Genomic DNA, 14,602 nt, shown 5'->3' with positions numbered 1-14,602 from the left:
TCAGCTCTGCACGTCCCTTCTCATTGCTGTAAAAGACCACAGTGTCTGCATAACATTTTCAAATCTTAAATTTCAATCAGCCAAAGCAAAGATGTGGAGCCTCCAAAACCTGCTTTTCATCCTCTTCAGTAAATATTTTAAATGAATAAATAATTAAACATATAAAGTTCAAAGGCAGATGTAGATTAAACAGTAGATTTATCTCTTTTAGTATTAAGGACCAGTATGCAGGACCAGTTATGAAAACTTAGATGGCTGTCCTGGTCATCTGATTTCTTTTTACAGCTCTAACGTTGCTTCAAATAAAACACATTTTCACATTATCTTTACAGTTGCTCTGAAATGTGTGACCAGCGCAGTAGGGGTGATCCATGTGACTGGATATGTGGGGAGAGAGGTTAACGTTTCCTGCTCTTATGATGAGGGTTATGAATCTTATGAAAAGTACCTGTGTAATAATGACTGTGGTAGTGGCGATGTTCTTATTACAACATCAAACTCCTCGAAAAATAAATACAGTATCCATGATGACAAAACAGCACGAATCTTCACAACGACCATCTCTGATCTTCATTCTGTGGATGCTAGGAAATACTGGTGTGGAGTGTGGCGCTGTCACTTGGTGTTCGCTCGCTCTGCGGTAGAGTATCACTTCCTGTTCCTGCTCAAACACAGTGGCGTTTCTGAGTAGCTTATTTGCTTAGCAATTTAATTAACAACTTTTAAATACATTCTTCTTTCATAGTATAATCTTCACGTGCTTCATCCGAAGCACACTTTCTGTGTACTCACTACCTAATTTATAGCCAAAGTATTCACTCACTGTCTCTGTACTGTTTCGCTAGCTTAGCTTAGCTCGTAGCCGACTCGTTAGCACCATGGCTACTTCACCTGTCCCTCCTGCACTTTCTTGCTCATTGTGTCAGATGTTTAGTTACTCCTCGGCCTCCTTTAGCAGTAATGATACCTGTAACAAATGTAGCATATTTGCAGCTCTGGAGGCCAGGATTACTGAATTGGAGACTCGGCTTCGCACCCTTCATTCACCCGTAGCTAGCCAGGCCCCTGTAGCTGGTGCAGCCGAAGATAGCGTAGGCCCCGCTAGCTGTTCCCCGGCAGACCCCAAGCAGCTGGGGAAAGAGGGCGGCTGGGTCACGGTGAGCAGGAAGCATAGTCCTAAACAGAAGCCCCAGGTACACCACCAACCCGTTCATGTGTCTAACCGTTTTTCCCCACTCGGTGACACACCCGCCGGGGGTCAAACTCTGGTAATTGGTGATTCTGTTCTCAGACATGTGAAGCTAGAGACACCGGCAACCATAGTCAATTGTCTTCCAGGGGCCAGAGCAGGCGACATTGAAGGAAATTTAAAACTGCTGGCTAAGGGTAAACGTAAATTCAGTAAAATCATAATTCACGTCGGCAGTAATGACACCCGGTTACGCCAATCGGAGGTCACTAAAATCAATATTGAATCGGTGTGCAACTTTGCTAAAACAATGTCGGACTCTGTAGTTTTCTCTGGTCCCCTCCCCAATCAGACCAGGAGTGACATGTTTAGCCGCATGTTCTCCTTAAATTGCTGGCTGTCTGAGTGGTGTCCCAGAAACGATGTGGGCTTCATAGATAATTGGCAAACCTGGAGGAAACCTGGTCTTGTTAGGAGAGAGGCATCCATCCCACTTTGGATGGAGCAGCTCTCATTTCTAGAAATATGGACAAATTTATTAAACCCCCCAAAATATGACTATCCAGAGTTGGGACCAGGAAGCAGAGTTACAGTCTTACACGCCTCTCTGCAGCTTCTCTCCTCCTGTTACCCCCCCAAAAAACCATCTCCATAGAGACTGTGTCAGCTTCCAAAAAGACAAAAAACAAACTAAAAACCAGCAACAAACAACTTAAACATAAACAATCAAAAAGAAAGAACAATACAGTATCCACATCTGAACCAAAGAGTAAAACAGTGAAATGTGGATTATTAAATATTAGGTCTCTCTCCTCCAAGTCTCTGTTAGTACATGACTTAATAATTGATCAACAAATTGATTTACTCTGCCTTACAGAAACCTGGTTACAGCAGGATGATTATGTTAGTTTAAATGAATCAACACCCCCGAGTCATTCTAACTACCAGAAACCTCGAAGCACAGGCCGAGGGGGCGGTGTGGCAGCAATTTTTCACACCAGCCTATTAATTAATGAAAGACCAAGACAGACTTTTAATTCATTTGAAAGCCTGATGCTTAACATTGTCCACCCCAGCTGTGAAACTCAGAAACCAGTCTTACTTGTTATCATCTATCGTCCACCTGGGCCTTACACAGAGTTTCTGTCTGATTTCTCAGACTTTATATCTAATTTAGTTCTGAGCTCAAATAAAATAATTATTGTGGGTGATTTTAACATCCATGTAGATGCTAAAAATGACAGCCTCAATATGGCATTTAGTCTGTTATTAGACTCAATTGGCTTCTCTCAAAATGTAAAAGAACCCACCCACCACTTTAATCACACTCTAGATCTTGTTTTAACATATGGCATAGAAACTGAACATTTAACAGTGTTTCCTGAAAACCCTCTCCTGTCTGATCATTTCCTGATAACATTTACATTTACAATAATTGATTACACAGCGGTGGAGAGTAGATTTTATCAAAGTAGATGTCTTTCTGAAAGCGCTGTAACTAAGTTTAAGAATATAATCCACCCACTGTTATCATCTTCAATGCCCTGTACCAACACAGAGCAGAGCAGCTATCTGAACGCTACCCCAACAGAGGTTGATTATCTTGTTAATAATTTCACCTCCTCACTACGTACGACTCTGGATACTGTAGCTCCAGTGAAAACTAAGGTCTCTAATCAGAAGTACCTGACTCCGTGGTATAATTCTCAAACACGTACCCTAAAGCAGATGACTCGTAATCTGGAGAGGAAATGGCGTGTCACAAATTTAGAGGATCATCATTTAGCCTGGAGAAATAGTTTGCTGCTTTATAAGAAAGCCCTCCGCAAAGCCAGAACATCTTACTATTTATCACTGATTGAAGAAAATAAGAACAACCCCAGGTTTCTCTTCAGCACTGTAGCCAGGCTGACAAAGAGTCAGAGCTCTGTTGAGCCAACCATCCCTTTAACGTTAACTAGTAATGACTTCATGAACTTCTTCACAAATAAAATTTTTATCATTAGAGAAAAAATTACCAGTAATCATCCCACAGATGTAATATTATCTACAGCTACTCTTAGTACCATTGATGTTAAGTTAGACTCTTTTTCTCCAATTGATCTTTCTGAGTTAACTTCAATAATTACTTCCTCCAAACCATCAACGTGTCTTTTAGACCCCATTCCTACAAAACTGCTCAAAGAAGTCCTGCCATTGATTAATTCTTCGATCTTAAATATGATCAACCTATCTCTAATGGTCGGCTATGTACCACAGGCCTTAAAGCTGGCTGTGGTTAAACCTTTACTCAAAAAGCCATCTTTAGACCCAGCAGTCTTAGCTAATTATAGGCCAATCTCCAACCTTCCTTTCATATCAAAAATCCTTGAAAGAGTACTTGTCAAACAGCTAACAGATCATCTGCAGAGGAATGGTTTATTTGAAGAGTTTCAGTCAGGTTTCAGAGCTCATCACAGCACAGAAACAGCTTTAGTGAAGGTTACAAATGATCTTCTTATGGCCTCTGACAGTGGACTCATCTCTGTGCTTGTCCTGCTAGACCTCAGTGCAGCGTTCGATACTGTCGACCATAATATCCTATTAGAGCGATTAGAACATGCTGTAGGTATTACAGGTACTGTGCTGCAGTGGTTTGTATCATATCTATCTAATAGACTCCAATTTGTGCATGTAAATGGAGAGTCCTCTTCACACACTGAGGTTAATTATGGAGTTCCACAGGGTTCAGTGCTAGGACCAATTCTGTTTACATTATACATGCCTCCCTTATGCTGCATCATTAGAAGACATAGCATACATTTTCACTGCTATGCAGATGACACCCAGCTCTATCTGTCCATGAAGCCAGATAACACACACCAATTAGTTAAACTGCAGGAATGTCTTAAAGACATAAAGACCTGGATGGCCGCTAACTTTCTGCTTCTTAATTCAGATAAAACTGAGGTTATTGTACTCGGCCCTGAAAATCTTAGAAATATGGTATCTAACCAGATTCATACTCTGGATGGCATTACCTTGGCCTCCAGTAACGCTGTGAGGAACCTTGGAGTCATTTTTGACCAGGACATGTCCTTCAACGCACATATTAAACAAATATGTAAGACTGCTTTCTTCCATTTGCGCAACATCTCTAAAATTAGAAATATCCTGTCTCAGAGTGACGCTGAAAAACTAGTTCATGCATTTATTACTTCCAGGCTGGACTACTGTAATTCATTATTATCAGGATGTCCAAAAAACTCACTGAAAAGCCTTCAGCTAATCCAAAATGCTGCAGCAAGAGTACTGACAGGGACTAGAAGGAGAGAGCATATTTCTCCTGTTTTGGCTTCCCTTCATTGGCTTCCTGTTAAATCCAGAATTGAATTCAAAATCCTGCTCCTCACATACGAGGTCTTAAATAATCAGGCCCCATCTTATCTTAATGACCTTGTAGTACCATATCACCCTATTAGAGCACTTCGCTCTCGCTCTGCAGGCCTACTTGTTGTTCCTAGAGTATTTAAAAGTAGAATGGGAGGCAGAGCCTTCAGTTTTCAGGCCCCTCTTCTGTGGAACCAGCTTCCAGTTTGGATTCGGGAGACAGAAACTATCTCTACTTTTAAGATTAGGCTTAAAACTTTCCTTTTTGCTAAAGCATATAGTTAGGGCTGGACCAGGTGACCCTGAATCCTCCCTTAGTTATGCTGCAATAGACGTAGGCTGCCGGGGGATTCCCATGATGCATTGAGTTTTTCCTTTCCAGTCACCTTTCTCACTCACTATGTATTAATAGACCTCTCTGCATTGAATCATATCTGTTATTAACCCCTGTCTCTCTTCCACAGCATGTCTTTTATCCTGTCTTCCTTCTCTCACCCCAACCGGTCGCAGCAGATGGCCGCCCCTCCCTGAGCCTGGTTCTGCCGGAGGTTTCTTCCTGTTAAAAGGGAGTTTTTCCTTCCCACTGTCGCCAAAGTGCTTGCTCATAGGGGGTCATATGATTGTTGGGTTTTTCTCTGTATCTATGAAGCGCCTTGAGGCGACTTTTGTTGTGATTTGGCGCTATATAAATAAAATTGAATTGAATTGAATTGAATTGGAGTGACCATATTTGGAATAGATATCTACACTGAAATCGAGCTGAAATTAGTACCAGATAAATAAAGACATGGACAAGTTGAGTTGTCCATTTAAAGTGATTAAAAATTATATAAAGACAGTTAAACGTACTGCCATTACCAGCTTTTTCTGCTGGGGAATGAACATACTGTTTAACTGTAGTTTAACTCAATACTCATTGGTTCAGTTTAGTACAATCAATCTTAAGATCCTATGCTGACATCTCAGTGCTTAAGCCCGATGGATAAACATGTACAGACCAGTAACAATAAGACATAAAACACTCTCGAGTAGATAAAATAATAAATGCAAACAGTAAACGCTCATATAAGTACTGCATGATGCAAAAGACATTAAATCAGTGACTAATGAGGAGATAAAATAAGAAATGCAAACAGTAAATATATTTAAACCCTCATATAAGCATGTATGTGAAGCAAGCGAAAGACCTTAAAACAATGAGTTGAATATAAAACTCTTGTGCTTTATATATAACCATTTTTTGGCTGTAACGCTTCTGGTGTTGTTTACCTTCTTGACAGACAGCTGCTGTGACACTGTGACCAAAGTTCAAAGTTATGAGGGATACTCTGAGTCTGTCAGTTGTCCGTATGAGTCTCAGTACCAGAACAGTCTAAAGTACATCTGCAGAGGAAATCGGCCCTCCACATGTCTGCAGCAGGCACTGATCACCTCTGACACCAAACAAAATGGACGATTCAGACTTGATGATGACAAAGTGTCAGGAACATTCACAGTGAACATTAGCAGTTTGACTCAAAACGATTCAGGGTCATACCTCTGTGGTGTCCAAAGAAACTCTAAGCTGGATGTTTTCTCTGCTGTTGAGCTTAAAGTTGAAGGTGAGAGCAGTGGCGTTTATTCAGGAGCCCGGGGTCTTTTGGAGTGTAATTTTTTCATAGTTAGATGCCTGGCTGACAAGTGTATAAAACAAAAACTACACACAATATTCGAAGCACATAGTGCACACTGTGGGAATTTACGACTGTGCGTAAATCCCCCCTAATATTGGTATGATCCGAGCTCAGGCACTAAGCGACTGAGCGAGGGGGCAGGGGGAGCTGCTGCCTGTGAGTGCGCTGTTGGAGAAGTGTAGCGAGGCAGACAGAGGAGAACTGAAGTTTGACCAGGTGCCAAAGCCAATCATTCATACTGTAAAAATAATGTAAATATGACGGTGTATCACGAAAGATTGATATCAAACTGATCACTTGACCCATATTACGTTAGTTGTTCTTCAAGTGAATCAACAAATGGCGAAATGAAAAGCCGAACAACAATGCTGTTTCTTTAGAGAGTCTCAGCTTACATGTGTGTTTATTTCATATTTTCAGTTGTTACCCTCCACGGCTAAATAAATCGGTTTCAGTAGTGTACTGATATACAAGAATGGACATAAGGGGCTTCTTTCAAAGAAAAAACTCTGGTAGATGTTATTTTATATATTATGCTTTGTATGTTGTTCAGTATATTTCTATGCAAAACAAGAGGAATTTCAATACACAGCAGTATATTCAGAGTTTAAACCAGATATTTACACACACTTTATGGAAAACACTATAAAAAAAATTTTTACTGTACAACATCAATTTAGAGGAAACTTGTTTTGTCTTGGATTGGATTGTCTTTTTTTCAGTACCGGTACTAGTTTTATTTTGTTGTATTTATCCGCGACACCTTAAAGGCCGGTCCGTGAAAATATTGTCGAGCATAAACCGGTCTGTGGCGCAAAAAAGGTTGGAGACCGCTGGTTTACACAGTACCCGTTGCGCTGCTGCTAATGTGTGTTCTAGTAATTGTTTATAAGTACAGATGTCTCAAAGGTATTGTTACATTCATATACACACAGAGACCCTTAAACTCAGATGTGCATGAAAAACTAGCATAACCACATCTAATGCTGTGTATTTTCTGAAGCTGGGGACACCACGAGCAAACATACACCCAAGGCAAAGAGCTGATGGACAAAGGAAGTGATGGGTGCAACAGGAAGCAGAGTAAGTCTTAGAGAAAGAATCTTAATAGAGTTGTGCGTCTATAACACACTCCACTATAAATAATTACAATAAAAGAAATGACTGATTTTACTCATAGTCCAAACAACCTTTAATATGTAAAATTTATTTGGTGATTTAATTGAATAGGAAGATGCAGTCTAACTGTTTTGAACACAAGAGTTAAAAGAGAAGTGCTCCCTTGACCTGTTTTCACTTCTATATCATAGTGTGACATTAACTGTACACTTTTAGGAAGTGTATCATGGTGCATTGTTACATTGTGGCATGAAAGAGTGGCTATTGACCAACAGGCTGCACTTCCAGAACACTGACTATAGAATTTGTGTGCTGTTACATTTATTACCCTTAACTATAATTCCTTAAAAAATGTTTACTGAATTTTGGTTATTATAACCCTGGATGGACATAAATTAATACTGCAACTTGACTTGCTGGAGGAAGCATAAGGCTACTTTGGCTGAAATGCCAGTGTATAGACATTTTTTTCAAAATGTTTCCAACAACCCGGGTCTCTGCAACGTGTGTCGTTCTTTGTTCTGCTTACTGTGTACTGATTCTTTTTTAGATTTATGAAAATCAAGAAAGTGTCTTGACCTACAAAAAGCCACGCACCTGTAGCCACCATGAAGATCCAGGTAGAGATGAAGAGGTCTACGAAAACGTGCCCACGACAGAAGAAATCCACTGTAATGAAAGTTTCCATAATAGAAAAACATAAATAGAGTTCACAGCTGTGGTTCCATATATTTCATTTCATTAGTATTCCTTAGAGTGTTCATAAAACTTTCTACTCTTTTTAAAATAAAAATGTAGAATTCTCCAAATGTAAATTATCAACATGAGTGTAAACTAACTAAATAAGCAAAGTAAAATAAAGTACAGTCTGGCGAAACATAATAATACATTTAATAGTACACTGATTTATATTCATCTTCATTTATTTTACCTAATTAAACTTTTATTACCACAACTGCTTTTCCAATTAACAGAGTTTTGTACCCCCCAAAAAAGACAGACATACTTCAGAAGAGCAGGACAATCAACTTCTTTCCTTCCCTTTCAGTGTCTGGATATAACATATATATTCACTGGACTGTAATGGAAAGTATATCACAGAGGTGCAAAGTGTAAAATATAGAAAAACACACAACACAGTTTCACACTACGCCTTGGGAGTCCGTATGTTACTTAAAGGAAAAATCATCAGAAGGTTCTCCAAGAACAAATACTTTCTTGTCTTGGTCATGAAAATAATAGAACGCTGAATTTGCCAGGATCTACTAAAGAAAACATGAAGTTCTTTTGTAAATTATGGCCATATGGTAACACAGTGGCGTGGTGGTTAGCACTATTGCCTCACAGCAAGAAGGGCCTGGGTTTGACTCAGCTGACCAGGGCCTTTCTGTGTGGCGTTTGCATGTTCTCCCCATGTTTGCAGGTTCTCTCCAGGTACTCCAGCTTCCTATCACAGTCCAAAGACATGCAGTTATGGGTGTTAGGTTAACTGATGATTCTGGGGATGGAGACAATGGTTGTCTGTCTCTCTGTGTTAGCCCTACGATAGACTGGTGACCTGTCCAGGGTCTACCCTGCCTCGAGCCCTATTAGGCTCCAGCAGGCAAACCCTGACGAGGATGAGTGGAACACAATGGATGGATGACCATTATTAGAGTAACAATAGAAGATTCACTACAATATGTTTATTTTCTCATGATGTGTAAATCACTGGTTGTTTTCTGTGTAAGAAAAACATGGTAATTATGCCATGAACATGTACAGTTTATATCTGAAAGAGAAGGTACAACCTCTCTAATGACCTAAGGATGTGTGTGTATGCCAGAGCACTCTGGAACACACACAGTCTTTGCAGACTACTAAGGATCAGACATTCTATCAATATGCAAACGATTATATATCTCTAAGCATTATTGATTGTATGTTTCTAAGTACAAATGACAACCATAAAATACTTTCTAACGCCATGAAATCTAGAACAAAACCTTTGCTCTCAGCATCTAGAAGTATAGCAAGGAACAAAAGATGGTATTGCTGGTTGTGTTGCAATAGTAGTGCTGATCTGGACAGTGGTTGTGCCTTCTTCCTGTATTTTAATTTTTAGTTAGATTCAGTTGACTGAAACAACAGTTTGGGAATCTTGTTGGATTCAAAATATCCCTTCAGTCGTGCCATGTTGACATCAACATCATAGGCTGAAACATAGAACAGAGAAATCCCACAGATGTGTGAGTTGCCATTGTTGTCATTGTTGAAATAAAATTGCTTTCTCCTACAGTTTTTCTGCAGCACACTCTGGGAACTTTGGAAACAAATAACCCAGGTAAAGCTATTAAAGATACAGTATATGTGCCTGTTAAAGGAATATCCCATCGTATAGTTGAATGGATAAATTCACGTATCTCAGTCTAAAAGGTTTGGTTTTTAGGACAGCTCCAAATCATATGGGTTAATGTGCCCACCCCATCTCCGGCACTCGGGGGACTGTATGAGGTTCACCCTGTACAGTCTGTGTGGTGACCAGTAAATTCGGTGTAGTAATTGGAATTGGATTAGTCTTGTTCTAAGTTCCCTGGACATCTTTTTACTATTTTGCAAAATTGTCGTCCATTCCTGATCTGTAAAAACCACACCAAGGTCAGCTTCCCAAGCTAATCTGAGGGCGGGTAGCCCTTTACTCGTGCCCTTAACAAGCATTGAGTTATGTCTAGAGACCTCATGACCTCACCCGAAGACTTTCTTGCTTTAGCTAAGATAGTCAAATAGTTGGAGGTGGTGTGAAAGGAGGCAACTGAAACTGTGCTTTAAGGTAATTAAAGGACTTCAGAGTTCTCCCCTGATACAGGTCTCCAAGAACAAGTATCCCTCTCTGGAGTTAAAATTTAGTAGCAAGGCCACCTTCTTCCAGACAGTCTGCAGAAACAAAGAATAGGGGTTTGTATATCTGGAGAGAGCTTGGTGGTTAAATGTGCATCGGAGGGAGTGGTGAGCACAAAGTACTCTCAAGACTAAACCATGGGGGGGGGGCTTGTTCTAGAGGGAGAGCCCAGTGAACCATGTGTCTCAGAATGAAAGCATAATGGTGAAACAGTAAATATGGGACCCCCAGGCCACCCGACTTGACTGGTTGGTGTAGCCTTTTAAGCTTTATACTAGGACATTACTTGTCAAATTGATGAAAATATTTTGATGGGATTTTTAGCGGGAGTGTTTGTAGTGTTTGTAGTAAGTAATTACATTCTCACCCTTTTGGGCACAGTTCATTTTAATGATGTTAACTTTGCCCAAAAGGGTGAGAAACAAAGGGGACCATCTAATTATGTTGGTTCTGAACTTGTCCAATAGAGGTTCAAAATTAGCCTGAAACATGTTAGATATCAAAGGGGGGAATGTAATGCCCAAGTATTTAATACCAGTCTGAGGCCAGCTGAAATCATCTGGCTGGAACAGGGTTTGGGGGCAGTAGGCAGTCAGAGGGAGCGCTTCGGACTTTGACCAATTTCATACTTTAACTTTTATTAATTTTTTCTGTGTGTCTTTTACTTAGCAGTAAAGTGGTAGTTTGTTTTAATAGCTCTCTCTTTAAAAAGGGATTCCTGCTGTCTACTATTTATATTTTATGCCGGCACGGTTGGTGTGGCACACACACAATTTTACAATTTCATTGTACATGCACTGTTAAAAAAACATCCTGAAACAACGGTAATATTCCAGCAGCTGGGGCGCCAAAATACGACCGTAAAATAACAGAAAATAACTGTCCCATAAAAATACAATTATTTTCAGTAATGAAAATAGAGTTTGTTGCGCTAATTTGACATGGGATTTGACATTCAAAATGTGAAGTCAAAGTCTATTTATGTAACTTTAATGATATTCTAGAAGAACAGAACATTACTGTAAAATGCACAGTAAAATACCTTCATATTAGGGTTTTTTCCTACGGTCGCAGCCATACCCGCAACCTTGTTGTTGTTAGTTCACATTCATTGGCCGATGCTTAGCAGCATGTTATTTATATTAACTACAATTCCTACCTCTGCATTTCTTTTTCAAAATATATAATTAGCATAGTATGTCCATGTTTTACATTGTGCCATGCAGAGAAATCTTAATAAAGAAGCTCACAGAAAGAGATTGAATTTGTTATTTAACCCCAAGCTGGTAGGGGGAGCTCTTTATTAAAACACTTGCTGGTGCTATAATGTGCCTCAAGGTTCAACAACAGCACAACAGAAGTCACTCATGGTACAGCACTCTCTCTACAAAACAACAACTGTCAGTGACGCTACACCACGGCGTAAACACAACATTCAAGGTAACAGTTAAAAGTAACGTAACCATAAACAATAAAACAAGAACATCTAAACAGCAGCACATGTCCCAAGGCATGATGGGAGACATTTCTGGATGTATTTTTACAATCTAAATATGCATATGTACAACAAAATATATTTAACAAACAAGTAAATTGTGTTTTATTACATTTACAGTGATGTTATGTTATTTTACATCTGACGTGTCAGATCACAGTCTACTTATGTAAATGTAATGATATTCTAGAAAAACAGTACACAACTGTAAAATACACAGTAAAATAATTTGACATTACTATTTTTTGGAACAGTGTGTACAATGACAATAAAGGGCTATTCTATTCAATCCTATGCTATTATGGAAAGCTTGTGAAATCTTCTTTAACCACTAGATGGAATGTGTAAGCCCAACTAAGAATGCTCCACCTCATCTGTGTTGATGGTCCAGCTCTACCCCTCCCTTCACATTACTATGGCGTTAAATGACACCTATTGTTTGCATGATTTTTTTAAACCTGAGAGAATTTCCTGTCAAGGCTCTATATGGACAAACTAAAGCAAAGATGAGGAGACTTCAAAACCTGCTGTTCACCTTTTGCAGTAAGTTGTTTAAACTGGTAAATAACTAAAATATGAAGACCATATAAAGGCTGATGTAGACTAAGTAGTACACATATCTCTTCTAGTAATTTAGGAGCAGTAGGCCAAACGCTTTTTCAGTCTTGGTAATTTCGTTATACAGCACTAACATTGTTAGTATGAAACCTACCATGTTGACTTTTACATTCTTTTTCCAGTTGCTCTGAGGTGTGTGACCAGTGCAGTAGGGGTGATCCATGTAACTGGATATGTGGGGAGTGCGGTTAAAGTTTCCTGCTCCTATGATCAGGGTTACGAGTCTTATGAGAAGTACTTGTGTAAGAATGACTGTGGCAGCAATGATGATGTTCTTATTACAACATCAAATCCAGTGACAAGCAAATACAGGATCCATGATGACAAAACAGCACGAATCTTCACAACGAGCATCTCTGACCTTCGTTCTGTGGATGCTGGGAAATACTGGTGTGGAGTGACCATATTTGGAATAGATATCTACACCGAAGTCGAGCTGAAATTAGTCCAAGGTAAATAAACCTTTCCCAAAATCGAATTTTATGTTGAATTGAGGTAAAATCATATGTACAAACCCGTTGTTATTGTATAGGTTCCAATGTAACAACAGACAAAAATATAACTGATAAAACATTACTTGCATTAAATGCTATAAATATGACCTGCACCAGTTTTAGCCATTATAAATGTTTCAGTTTAGTTCAGGTTTTTTTAAGATCCATTACATACAATTTTGTTGCAGCAAGCTAATTAAATAAAACATCATATCTGTATTCTATGGCTGTAGCGTGTTTTCTAATGCTGTTGATCTTTTTGACAGACAGCTGCTGTAACAGTGTGAAAGAAGTTGAAAGTTATGCAGGATATTCAGTGTCCTTCAGTTGTCTGTATGAGTCCCAGTACCAGAACAGCCTGAAGTACATCTGCAGAGGAACACGGCCCTCCATGTGTCTGCAACAGGCACTAATCACCTCTTACAACAAACAAAATGGGCGATTCAGATTTGACGATGAAAATATGTCAACACAACTCACAACAAAGATTAGCAGTTTGACCCAAAGTGATTCAGGGCGTTACCTTTGTGGTATCCAAAGAAACTCTGACCTGCATCTTTTCTGTGCTTTTGAGCTGAAAGTTAAAGGTGAGCATTCATAGTAACATCTCATTATATCAGCTGACAGAAAACACTGCTTTCTGTAAAATTAATACATTTGTCTTTTTGACAGACCACTGCTGTGATACTGTGACCAATATTGAAAGTTATGAGGATACTCTGAGTCCATCAATTGTCCTTATGAGAATCAGTACCAGAACAGCCTGAAGTACATCTGCAGAGGAAACCAGCCCTCCACATGTCTGCAGGATGCACTAATCACCTCTAACAACAGAGAAAATGGTCGCTTCAGACTTAATGATGTAAAAATGTCAAGAATATTCACAGTGACAATTAGCAGCTTGACCCAAAGTGATTCAGGGCATTACCTTTGTGGTGTTCAAACAAACTCTGACCATGATGTTTTCTCTGCTGTTGAGCTAAGAGTCAAAGGTGAGAGGTCATAGTAATATCTCATTATACCAACCAAAAGAAAACAGCTTCTTCAAAAAAAAAAAAAAAAAAAAAAAAGTCTTTCTGAAAGTTTAATATTTTTGAATCGTAAATAGTTTTTCTCTTTCCATCTGACAGAGTGGTGCTGTGTCAGGTCAACTAAAATAACAGGTACTGTGGGACAGCCACTAACTCTGCAGTGCCCTTATCCTCAACAACATCAGGATAACAGGAAGTTCCTCTGTAAGGGAGACCACCGCAACAGTTGCAGAGACATGGTGACGAGTCAAAACAGATTTGCACTACAAGATGATATTTATTCCAACTCTTTCTCAGTGACGATCACAAAGATACAAGCGGATGATGCTGGGACATACTGGTGTGGGTCAGACTCACAGTGGAGAGTTGGAAACTACACCAAGATTCAGCTGTCAGTCGGTGAGATGAACACATTTTAATAAAGGAAAAATAGACAGAGCTATGAGTTACATGCTTTTTTACACTGCTATTAAAGCATACACTGCGGCTGGTGATTCAGTTGTTTGTAGTGTGATAGAATTATGACAACTCTGCCCTCATAGTGTTTCACACAAAGCACAGAATATATGCCAAACAGAACTAGAGGCCAGTTTTTTTTATCTTCTTTACTGGATGGTTTGCTACATAAATGACTAAATAAATTAATTAAGTCATTAATTAATAATCTAATTTCAGTTGTGTGAATAGTTTAAGATTTTTAGGGTAGGACCCTCTGCACTAGTCATTCTACTAAAAC

General features: G+C 39.3%; 1 pseudogene; it reads left to right on the top strand.

The window, feature by feature from the left end:
- The first annotated feature begins 91 nt into the window (after positions 1-91).
- The window catches only part of LOC146385103 (polymeric immunoglobulin receptor-like), a 22,636-nt pseudogene continuing 8,125 nt past the window's right edge, over positions 92-14,602 (top strand).

Source organism: Perissodus microlepis, chromosome 6, assembly GCF_051167445.1.
Source record: "Perissodus microlepis isolate ML-2025 ecotype Zambia chromosome 6, ASM5116744v1, whole genome shotgun sequence".
NCBI lineage: Eukaryota > Metazoa > Chordata > Actinopteri > Cichliformes > Cichlidae > Perissodus > Perissodus microlepis.
This window is presented reverse-complemented; position numbering and strand designations above follow the sequence as displayed.